Source organism: Pelobates fuscus, chromosome 10 (genome assembly GCF_036172605.1).
Source record: "Pelobates fuscus isolate aPelFus1 chromosome 10, aPelFus1.pri, whole genome shotgun sequence".
Taxonomy (NCBI): Eukaryota; Metazoa; Chordata; class Amphibia; order Anura; family Pelobatidae; genus Pelobates; species Pelobates fuscus.
Genome location: NC_086326.1, coordinates 10,860,643 through 10,870,642, shown reverse-complemented (window position 1 = coordinate 10,870,642; position 10,000 = coordinate 10,860,643). Strand labels below are relative to the sequence as shown.

At 37.7% G+C, this 10,000-nt stretch overlaps 17 non-coding genes across 17 annotated transcripts; 12 read left to right on the top strand and 5 right to left on the bottom strand.

Moving 5' to 3' along the window:
* Window positions 1-128: 128 nt before the first annotated feature.
* TRNAL-CAA (transfer RNA leucine (anticodon CAA)) lies at window positions 129-237 on the top strand. Its single transcript has 2 exons — window positions 129-166; window positions 192-237. It is a non-coding gene; the product is annotated as a tRNA-Leu (tRNA).
* Window positions 238-517: 280 nt separating this feature from the next.
* On the top strand, window positions 518-588 carry TRNAG-CCC (transfer RNA glycine (anticodon CCC)). The gene has a single exon. It is a non-coding gene; the product is annotated as a tRNA-Gly (tRNA).
* A 937-nt stretch (window positions 589-1,525) lies between these two features.
* TRNAQ-UUG (transfer RNA glutamine (anticodon UUG)) lies at window positions 1,526-1,597 on the bottom strand. The gene has a single exon. It is a non-coding gene; the product is annotated as a tRNA-Gln (tRNA).
* A 161-nt stretch (window positions 1,598-1,758) lies between these two features.
* TRNAL-CAA (transfer RNA leucine (anticodon CAA)) lies at window positions 1,759-1,867 on the top strand. Its single transcript has 2 exons — window positions 1,759-1,796; window positions 1,822-1,867. It is a non-coding gene; the product is annotated as a tRNA-Leu (tRNA).
* A 280-nt stretch (window positions 1,868-2,147) lies between these two features.
* On the top strand, window positions 2,148-2,218 carry TRNAG-CCC (transfer RNA glycine (anticodon CCC)). Its single transcript has one exon. It is a non-coding gene; the product is annotated as a tRNA-Gly (tRNA).
* Window positions 2,219-3,253: 1,035 nt separating this feature from the next.
* On the bottom strand, window positions 3,254-3,325 carry TRNAQ-UUG (transfer RNA glutamine (anticodon UUG)). Its single transcript has one exon. It is a non-coding gene; the product is annotated as a tRNA-Gln (tRNA).
* A 161-nt stretch (window positions 3,326-3,486) lies between these two features.
* Window positions 3,487-3,595, top strand: TRNAL-CAA (transfer RNA leucine (anticodon CAA)). The gene is made up of 2 exons: window positions 3,487-3,524; window positions 3,550-3,595. It is a non-coding gene; the product is annotated as a tRNA-Leu (tRNA).
* A 280-nt stretch (window positions 3,596-3,875) lies between these two features.
* TRNAG-CCC (transfer RNA glycine (anticodon CCC)) lies at window positions 3,876-3,946 on the top strand. Its single transcript has one exon. It is a non-coding gene; the product is annotated as a tRNA-Gly (tRNA).
* A 1,035-nt stretch (window positions 3,947-4,981) lies between these two features.
* On the bottom strand, window positions 4,982-5,055 carry TRNAQ-UUG (transfer RNA glutamine (anticodon UUG)). Its single transcript has one exon. It is a non-coding gene; the product is annotated as a tRNA-Gln (tRNA).
* Window positions 5,056-5,239: 184 nt separating this feature from the next.
* On the top strand, window positions 5,240-5,348 carry TRNAL-CAA (transfer RNA leucine (anticodon CAA)). The gene is made up of 2 exons: window positions 5,240-5,277; window positions 5,303-5,348. It is a non-coding gene; the product is annotated as a tRNA-Leu (tRNA).
* A 280-nt stretch (window positions 5,349-5,628) lies between these two features.
* TRNAG-CCC (transfer RNA glycine (anticodon CCC)) lies at window positions 5,629-5,699 on the top strand. Its single transcript has one exon. It is a non-coding gene; the product is annotated as a tRNA-Gly (tRNA).
* A 1,035-nt stretch (window positions 5,700-6,734) lies between these two features.
* Window positions 6,735-6,806, bottom strand: TRNAQ-UUG (transfer RNA glutamine (anticodon UUG)). Its single transcript has one exon. It is a non-coding gene; the product is annotated as a tRNA-Gln (tRNA).
* Window positions 6,807-6,967: 161 nt separating this feature from the next.
* TRNAL-CAA (transfer RNA leucine (anticodon CAA)) lies at window positions 6,968-7,076 on the top strand. The gene is made up of 2 exons: window positions 6,968-7,005; window positions 7,031-7,076. It is a non-coding gene; the product is annotated as a tRNA-Leu (tRNA).
* A 280-nt stretch (window positions 7,077-7,356) lies between these two features.
* TRNAG-CCC (transfer RNA glycine (anticodon CCC)) lies at window positions 7,357-7,427 on the top strand. Its single transcript has one exon. It is a non-coding gene; the product is annotated as a tRNA-Gly (tRNA).
* Window positions 7,428-8,365: 938 nt separating this feature from the next.
* On the bottom strand, window positions 8,366-8,437 carry TRNAQ-UUG (transfer RNA glutamine (anticodon UUG)). The gene has a single exon. It is a non-coding gene; the product is annotated as a tRNA-Gln (tRNA).
* Window positions 8,438-8,598: 161 nt separating this feature from the next.
* TRNAL-CAA (transfer RNA leucine (anticodon CAA)) lies at window positions 8,599-8,707 on the top strand. Its single transcript has 2 exons — window positions 8,599-8,636; window positions 8,662-8,707. It is a non-coding gene; the product is annotated as a tRNA-Leu (tRNA).
* Window positions 8,708-8,987: 280 nt separating this feature from the next.
* On the top strand, window positions 8,988-9,058 carry TRNAG-CCC (transfer RNA glycine (anticodon CCC)). The gene has a single exon. It is a non-coding gene; the product is annotated as a tRNA-Gly (tRNA).
* The last annotated feature ends 942 nt before the right edge of the window (window positions 9,059-10,000 follow it).

Sequence of the window (10,000 nt, the reverse complement as noted above, 5' to 3'; positions counted from 1 at the left end):
GATCTCAGATCTTCGATAACGGTAGAATATCACCTCTCACTCAATTTCAATAAAAGTGGGCAATTGTAAGGAAAATGTAGACTTTGCACAAGTAGCAGACTTTTCCTGCCAAACATGCTACACACAGTGTCAGGATGGCCGAGCGGTCTAAGGCGCCAGACTCAAGATCAACTTCTTCCACAACCTGGGTGTTCTGGTCTCCACATGGAGGCGTGGGTTCAAATCCCACTTCTGACAGCTTTTTCATATTTTTTGCTTTTCATTCTTAAAATTCCATCCTTTTACATTGAAAATAGGAAAATGATCACGTTTTAATGGGCAGAAGAATTCATCGTCTAGGCATTTAACCCAAATGATAAGGTAAACATTAAGGTGGAGAATTAAGGTTTTCACCCTTTTACCACATGACTATTATGAATTTATTCCCGAATGGTGTGTAGTATATTTTTACAACAGAACATGTTAGAGCAATGCTCAAAGAGTGCATCTTGACAGTTAGAGGACACCCATGCAGCTTGCGCTAGTAGTGTAGGGGTATCATGCAAGATTCCCATTCTTGCGACCTGGGTTCGAGTCCCAGCTAGCGCATTGTGTGACAATGCTAGTTTTTATTCTTAAACTGCACATGTGACTTAGCTATAATTTAGAAAGAGTGATTATATTGTGCTTTGATTGATTACATTTCTGATGAGTTTTATTTTTTCACTGGCTTTAAGAAATCTTTACATTCCCAAGTTGAAGTCAACAGTTCTTATGGAGCAATTTTCCCCATTGCACTTTATACAGATTTCAATCATTCAGTCTTTATTCTCAACTTACCAGTGCCAGGTAAGTTGAAGTCAACAGTTCTTATGGAGCAATTTTCCCCATTGCACTTTTATCTATCCTTAATACAGATTTCAATCATTCAGTCTTTATTCTCAACTTACCAGTGCCAGGTGCAGTATGACACCTTCTATAAAGTCATTTGCTCATTATGGCTTCATAGCAGGTGTTTAGAATTGATCATTATCTTTAAGTCTGACTGCTTCTGATGATGACATTTCAAAGTTTATTTTCTGGATTCTGTTCTTTTGGGGTGTCATTATTCGCTGGTTGTTAAACTCTACGGCATGTATACTTCTTTGAAGTCATTCTCTGGGCCCTAGACTAACATTGTCTTAATGTGATGCTCTTCATTGGGGATTAACGATTCTGACCAGGAATGATCCATCCTTTTCCATTTAAAATAGGAAACTAATCACTTTATAATAGTCAGAAGAATAATGCATCATCTAGGCATTGATACCAAATGATTTATGTTGGCCTGATCCATACCCATGGTTAAGAAATGAAGCATTTCTAGGTATGCATAAATGCTTGAAAGAAATGAAACCTAGCAGATGCCAGAGATGTCCATTGGTATCTAATGTCGAGAGGGCTGACTCCAATTTGGCAGATTATATATGCTTAAATTAGATTTTAAGAAAGAATGTTTTGTTGAATGTAGCTTTCTCTTGATGTGAAATTTTTAAAAAAAGCACATAGGTCCCACCGAGATTTGAACTCGGATCACTGGATTCAAAGTCCAGAGTGCTAACCATTACACCATGGAACCCCTACATGACTCCCCCAACTGGAAGAACCCCTGGATCTCAGATCTTCGATAACGGTAGAATATCACCTCTCACTCAATTTCAATAAAAGTGGGCAATTGTAAGGAAAATGTAGACTTTGCACAAGTAGCAGACTTTTCCTGCCAAACATGCTACACACAGTGTCAGGATGGCCGAGCGGTCTAAGGCGCCAGACTCAAGATCAACTTCTTCCACAACCTGGGTGTCCTGGTCTCCACATGGAGGCGTGGGTTCAAATCCCACTTCTGACAGCTTTTTCATATTTTTTGCTTTTCATTCTTAAAATTCCATCCTTTTACATTGAAAATAGGAAAATGATCACGTTTTAATGGGCAGAAGAATTCATCGTCTAGGCATTTAACCCAAATGATAAGGTAAACATTAAGGTGGAGAATTAAGGTTTTCACCCTTTTACCACATGACTATTATGAATTTATTCCCGAATGGTGTGTAGTATATTTTTACAACAGAACATGTTAGAGCAATGCTCAAAGAGTGCATCTTGACAGTTAGAGGACACCCATGCAGCTTGCGCTAGTAGTGTAGGGGTATCATGCAAGATTCCCATTCTTGCGACCTGGGTTCGAGTCCCAGCTAGCGCATTGTGTGACAATGCTAGTTTTTATTCTTAAACTGCACATGTGACTTAGCTATAATTTAGAAAGAGTGATTATATTGTGCTTTGATTGATTACATTTCTGATGAGTTTTATTTTTTCACTGGCTTTAAGAAATCTTTACATTCCCAAGTTGAAGTCAACAGTTCTTATGGAGCAATTTTCCCCATTGCACTTTATACAGATTTCAATCATTCAGTCTTTATTCTCAACTTACCAGTGCCAGGTAAGTTGAAGTCAACAGTTCTTATGGAGCAATTTTCCCCATTGCACTTTTATCTATCCTTAATACAGATTTCAATCATTCAGTCTTTATTCTCAACTTACCAGTGCCAGGTGCAGTATGACACCTTCTATAAAGTCATTTGCTCATTATGGCTTCATAGCAGGTGTTTAGAATTGATCATTATTTTTAAGTCTGAATGCTTCTGATGATGACATTTCAAAGATTATTTTCTGGATTCTGTTCTTTTGGGGTGTCATTATTCGCTGGTTGTTAAACTCTACGGCATGTATCCTTCTTTGAAGTCATTCTCTGGGCCCTAGACTAACATTGTCTTAATGTGATGCTCTTCATTGGGGATTAACGATTCTGACCAGGAATGATCCATCCTTTTCCATTTAAAATAGGAAACTAATCACTTTATAATAGTCAGAAGAATAATGCATCATCTAGGCATTGATACCAAATGATTTATGTTGGCCTGATCCATACCCATTTAAAATAGGAAACTAATCACTTTATAATAGTCAGAAGAATAATGCATCATCTAGGCATTGATACCAAATGATTTATGTTGGCCTGATCCATACCCATGGTTAAGAAATGAAGCATTTCTAGGTATGCATAAATGCTTGAAAGAAATGAAACCTAGCAGATGCCAGAGATGTCCATTGGTATCTAATGTCGAGAGGGCTGACTCCAATTTGGCAGATTATATATGCTTAAATTAGATTTTAAGAAAGAATGTTTTGTTGAATGTAGCTTTCTCTTGATGTGAAATTTTTAAAAAAAGCACATAGGTCCCACCGAGATTTGAACTCGGATCACTGGATTCAAAGTCCAGAGTGCTAACCATTACACCATGGAACCCCTACATGACTCCACCAACTGGAAGAACCCCTGGATCTCAGATCTTCGATAACGGTAGAATATCACCTCTCACTCAATTTCAATAAAAGTGGGCAATTGTAAGGAAAATGTAGACTTTGCACAAGTAGCAGACTTTTCCTGCCAAACATGCTACACACAGTGTCAGGATGGCCGAGCGGTCTAAGGCGCCAGACTCAAGATCAACTTCTTCCACAACCTGGGTGTTCTGGTCTCCACATGGAGGCGTGGGTTCAAATCCCACTTCTGACAGCTTTTTCATATTTTTTGCTTTTCTTTCTTAAAATTCCATCCTTTTACATTGAAAATAGGAAAATGATCACGTTTTAATGGGCAGAAGAATTCATCGTCTAGGCATTGAACCCAAATGATAAGGTAAACATTAAGGTGGAGAATTAAGGTTTTCACCCTTTTACCACATGACTATTATGAATTTATTCCCTAATGGTGTGTAGTATATTTTTACTACAGAACATGTTAGAGCAATGCTCAAAGAGTGCATCTTGACAGTTAGAGTACACCCATGCAGCTTGCGCTAGTAGTGTAGGGGTATCATGCAAGATTCCCATTCTTGCGACCTGGGTTCGAGTCCCAGCTAGCGCATTGTGTGACAATGCTAGTTTTTATTCTTAAACTGCACATGTGACTTAGCTATAATTTAGAAAGAGTGATTATATTGTGCTTTGATTGATTACATTTCTGATGAGTTTTATTTTTTCACTGGCTTTAAGAAATCTTTACATTCCCAAGTTGAAGTCAACAGTTCTTATGGAGCAATTTTCCCCATTGCACTTTATACAGATTTCAATCATTCAGTCTTTATTCTCAACTTACCAGTGCCAGGTAAGTTGAAGTCAACAGTTCTTATGGAGCAATTATCCCCATTGCACTTTTATCTATCCTTAATACAGATTTCAATCATTCAGTCTTTATTCTCAACTTACCAGTGCCAGGTGCAGTATGACACCTTCTATAAAGTCATTTGCTCATTATGGCTTCATAGCAGGTGTTTAGAATTGATCATTATTTTTAAGTCTGAATGCTTCTGATGATGACATTTCAAAGATTATTTTCTGGATTCTGTTCTTTTGGGGTGTCATTATTCGCTGGTTGTTAAACTCTACGGCATGTATCCTTCTTTGAAGTCATTCTCTGGGCCCTAGACTAACATTGTCTTAATGTGATGCTCTTCATTGGGGATTAACGATTCTGACCAGGAATGATCCATCCTTTTCCATTTAAAATAGGAAACTAATCACTTTATAATAGTCAGAAGAATAATGCATCATCTAGGCATTGATACAAAATGATTTATGTTGGCCTGATCCATACCCATTTAAAATAGGAAACTAATCACTTTATAATAGTCAGAAGAATAATGCATCATCTAGGCATTGATACCAAATGATTTATGTTGGCCTGATCCATACCCATGGTTAAGAAATGAAGCATTTCTAGGTATGCATAAATGCTTGAAAGAAATGAAACCTAGCAGATGCCAGAGATGTCCATTGGTATCTAATGTCGAGAGGGCTGACTCCAATTTGGCAGATTATATATGCTTAAATTAGATTTTAGGAAAGAATGTTTTGTTGAATGTAGCTTTCTCTTGATGTGAAATTTTTAAAAGAAGCACATAGGTCCCACCGAGATTTGAACTCGGATCACTGGATTCAAAGTCCAGAGTGCTAACCATTACACCATGGAACACCTACATGACTCCACCAACTGGAAGAACCCCTGGCTCCACCAACTGGAAGAACCCCTGGATCTCAGATCTTCGATAACGGTAGAATATCACCTCTCACTCAATTTCAATAAAAGTGGGCAATTGTAAGGAAAATGTAGACTTTGCACAAGTAGCAGACTTTTCCTGCCAAACATGCTACACACAGTGTCAGGATGGCCGAGCGGTCTAAGGCGCCAGACTCAAGATCAACTTCTTCCACAACCTGGGTGTTCTGGTCTCCACATGGAGGCGTGGGTTCAAATCCCACTTCTGACAGCTTTTTCATATTTTTTGCTTTTCTTTCTTAAAATTCCATCCTTTTACATTGAAAATAGGAAAATGATCACGTTTTAATGGGCAGAAGAATTCATCGTCTAGGCATTGAACCCAAATGATAAGGTAAACATTAAGGTGGAGAATTAAGGTTTTCACCCTTTTACCACATGACTATTATGAATTTATTCCCTAATGGTGTGTAGTATATTTTTACTACAGAACATGTTAGAGCAATGCTCAAAGAGTGCATCTTGACAGTTAGAGTACACCCATGCAGCTTGCGCTAGTAGTGTAGGGGTATCATGCAAGATTCCCATTCTTGCGACCTGGGTTCGAGTCCCAGCTAGCGCATTGTGTGACAATGCTAGTTTTTATTCTTAAACTGCACATGTGACTTAGCTATAATTTAGAAAGAGTGATTATATTGTGCTTTGATTGATTACATTTCTGATGAGTTTTATTTTTTCACTGGCTTTAAGAAATCTTTACATTCCCAAGTTGAAGTCAACAGTTCTTATGGAGCAATTTTCCCCATTGCACTTTATACAGATTTCAATCATTCAGTCTTTATTCTCAACTTACCAGTGCCAGGTAAGTTGAAGTCAACAGTTCTTATGGAGCAATTATCCCCATTGCACTTTTATCTATCCTTAATACAGATTTCAATCATTCAGTCTTTATTCTCAACTTACCAGTGCCAGGTGCAGTATGACACCTTCTATAAAGTCATTTGCTCATTATGGCTTCATAGCAGGTGTTTAGAATTGATCATTATTTTTAAGTCTGAATGCTTCTGATGATGACATTTCAAAGATTATTTTCTGGATTCTGTTCTTTTGGGGTGTCATTATTCGCTGGTTGTTAAACTCTACGGCATGTATCCTTCTTTGAAGTCATTCTCTGGGCCCTAGACTAACATTGTCTTAATGTGATGCTCTTCATTGGGGATTAACGATTCTGACCAGGAATGATCCATCCTTTTCCATTTAAAATAGGAAACTAATCACTTTATAATAGTCAGAAGAATAATGCATCATCTAGGCATTGATACAAAATGATTTATGTTGGCCTGATCCATACCCATTTAAAATAGGAAACTAATCACTTTATAATAGTCAGAAGAATAATGCATCATCTAGGCATTGATACCAAATGATTTATGTTGGCCTGATCCATACCCATGGTTAAGAAATGAAGCATTTCTAGGTATGCATAAATGCTTGAAAGAAATGAAACCTAGCAGATGCCAGAGATGTCCATTGGTATCTAATGTCGAGAGGGCTGACTCCAATTTGGCAGATTATATATGCTTAAATTAGATTTTAAGAAAGAATGTTTTGTTGAATGTAGCTTTCTCTTGATGTGAAATTTTTAAAAGAAGCACATAGGTCCCACCGAGATTTGAACTCGGATCACTGGATTCAAAGTCCAGAGTGCTAACCATTACACCATGGAACCCCTACATGACTCCACCAACTGGAAGAACCCCTGGATCTCAGATCTTCGATAACGGTAGAATATCACCTCTCACTCAATTTCAATAAAAGTGGGCAATTGTAAGGAAAATGTAGACTTTGCACAAGTAGCAGACTTTTCCTGCCAAACATGCTACACACCGTGTCAGGATGGCCGAGCGGTCTAAGGCGCCAGACTCAAGATCAACTTCTTCCACAACCTGGGTGTTCTGGTCTCCACATGGAGGCGTGGGTTCAAATCCCACTTCTGACAGCTTTTTCATATTTTTTGCTTTTCATTCTTAAAATTCCATCCTTTTACATTGAAAATAGGAAAATGATCACGTTTTAATGGGCAGAAGAATTCATCGTCTAGGCATTGAACCCAAATGATAAGGTAAACATTAAGGTGGAGAATTAAGGTTTTCACCCTTTTACCACATGACTATTATGAATTTATTCCCGAATGGTGTGTAGTATATTTTTACAACAGAACATGTTAGAGCAATGCTCAAAGAGTGCATCTTGACAGTTAGAGGACACCCATGCAGCTTGCGCTAGTAGTGTAGGGGTATCATGCAAGATTCCCATTCTTGCGACCTGGGTTCGAGTCCCAGCTAGCGCATTGTGAGACAATGCTAGTTTTTATTCTTAAACTGCACATGTGACTTAGCTATAATTTAGAAACAGTAATTATATTGTGCTTTGATTGATTACATTTCTGATGAGTTTTATTTTTTCACTGGCTTTAAGAAATCTTTACATTCCCAAGTTGAAGTCAACAGTTCTTATGGAGCAATTTTCCCCATTGCACTTTATACAGATTTCAATCATTCAGTCTTTATTCTCAACTTACCAGTGCCAGGTAAGTTGAAGTCAACAGTTCTTATGGAGCAATTTTCCCCATTGCACTTTTATCTATCCTTAATACAGATTTCAATCATTCAGTCTTTATTCTCAACTTACCAGTGCCAGGTGCAGTATGACACCTTCTATAAAGTCATTTGCTCATTATGGCTTCATAGCAGGTGTTTAGAATTGATCATTATCTTTAAGTCTGAATGCTTCTGATGATGACATTTCAAAGATTATTTTCTGGATTCTGTTCTTTTGGGGTGTCATTATTCGCTGGTTGTTAAACTCTACGGCATGTATCCTTCTTTGAAGTCATTCTCTGTGCCCTAGACTAACATTGTCTTAATGTGATGCTCTTCATTGGGGATTAAAGATTCTGACCAGGAATGATCCATCCTTTTCCATTTAAAATAGGAAACTAATCACTTTATAATAGTCAGAAGAATAATGCATCATCTAGGAATTGATACCAAATGATTTATGTTGGCCTGATCCATACCCATGGTTAAGAAATGAAGCATTTCTAGGTATGCATAAATGCTTGAAAGAAATGAAACCTAGCAGATGCCAGAGATGTCCATTGGTATCTAATGTCGAGAGGGCTGACTCCAATTTGGCAGATTATATATGCTTAAATTAGATTTTAAGAAAGAATGTTTTGTTGAATGTAGCTTTCTCTTGATGTGAAATTTTTAAAAAAAAGCACATAGGTCCCACCGAGATTTGAACTCGGATCACTGGATTCAAAGTCCAGAGTGCTAACCATTACACCATGGAACCCCTACATGACTCCACCAACTGGAAGAACCCCTGGATCTCAGATCTTCGATAACGGTAGAATATCACCTCTCACTCAATTTCAATAAAAGTGGGCAATTGTAAGGAAAATGTAGACTTTGCACAAGTAGCAGACTTTTCCTGCCAAACATGCTACACACAGTGTCAGGATGGCCGAGCGGTCTAAGGCGCCAGACTCAAGATCAACTTCTTCCACAACCTGGGTGTTCTGGTCTCCACATGGAGGCGTGGGTTCAAATCCCACTTCTGACAGCTTTTTCATATTTTTTGCTTTTCTTTCTTAAAATTCCATCCTTTTACATTGAAAATAGGAAAATGATCACGTTTTAATGGGCAGAAGAATTCATCGTCTAGGCATTGAACCCAAATGATAAGGTAAACATTAAGGTGGAGAATTAAGGTTTTCACCCTTTTACCACATGACTATTATGAATTTATTCCCTAATGGTGTGTAGTATATTTTTACTACAGAACATGTTAGAGCAATGCTCAAAGAGTGCATCTTGACAGTTAGAGTACACCCATGCAGCTTGCGCTAGTAGTGTAGGGGTATCATGCAAGATTCCCATTCTTGCGACCTGGGTTCGAGTCCCAGCTAGCGCATTGTGTGACAATGCTAGTTTTTATTCTTAAACTGCACATGTGACTTAGCTATAATTTAGAAAGAGTGATTATATTGTGCTTTGATTGATTACATTTCTGATGAGTTTTATTTTTTCACTGGCTTTAAGAAATCTTTACATTCCCAAGTTGAAGTCAACAGTTCTTATGGAGCAATTTTCCCCATTGCACTTTATACAGATTTCAATCATTCAGTCTTTATTCTCAACTTACCAGTGCCAGGTAAGTTGAAGTCAACAGTTCTTATGGAGCAATTATCCCCATTGCACTTTTATCTATCCTTAATACAGATTTCAATCATTCAGTCTTTATTCTCAACTTACCAGTGCCAGGTGCAGTATGACACCTTCTATAAAGTCATTTGCTCATTATGGCTTCATAGCAGGTGTTTAGAATTGATCATTATTTTTAAGTCTGAATGCTGCTGATGATGACATTTCAAAGATTATTTTCTGGATTCTGTTCTTTTGGGGTGTCATTATTCGCTGGTTGTTAAACTCTACGGCATGTATCCTTCTTTGAAGTCATTCTCTGGGCCCTAGACTAACATTGTCTTAATGTGATGCTCTTCATTGGGGATTAACGATTCTGACCAGGAATGATCCATCCTTTTCCATTTAAAATAGGAAACTAATCACTTTATAATAGTCAGAAGAATAATGCATCATCTAGGCATTGATACAAAATGATTTATGTTGGCCTGATCCATACCCATTTAAAATAGGAAACTAATCACTTTATAATAGTCAGAAGAATAATGCATCATCTAGGCATTGATACCAAATGATTTATGTTGGCCTGATCCATACCCATGGTTAAGAAATGAAGCATTTCTAGGTATGCATAAATGCTTGAAAGAAATGAAACCTAGCAGATGCCAGAGATGTCCATTGGTATCTAATGTCGAGAGGGCTGACTCCAATT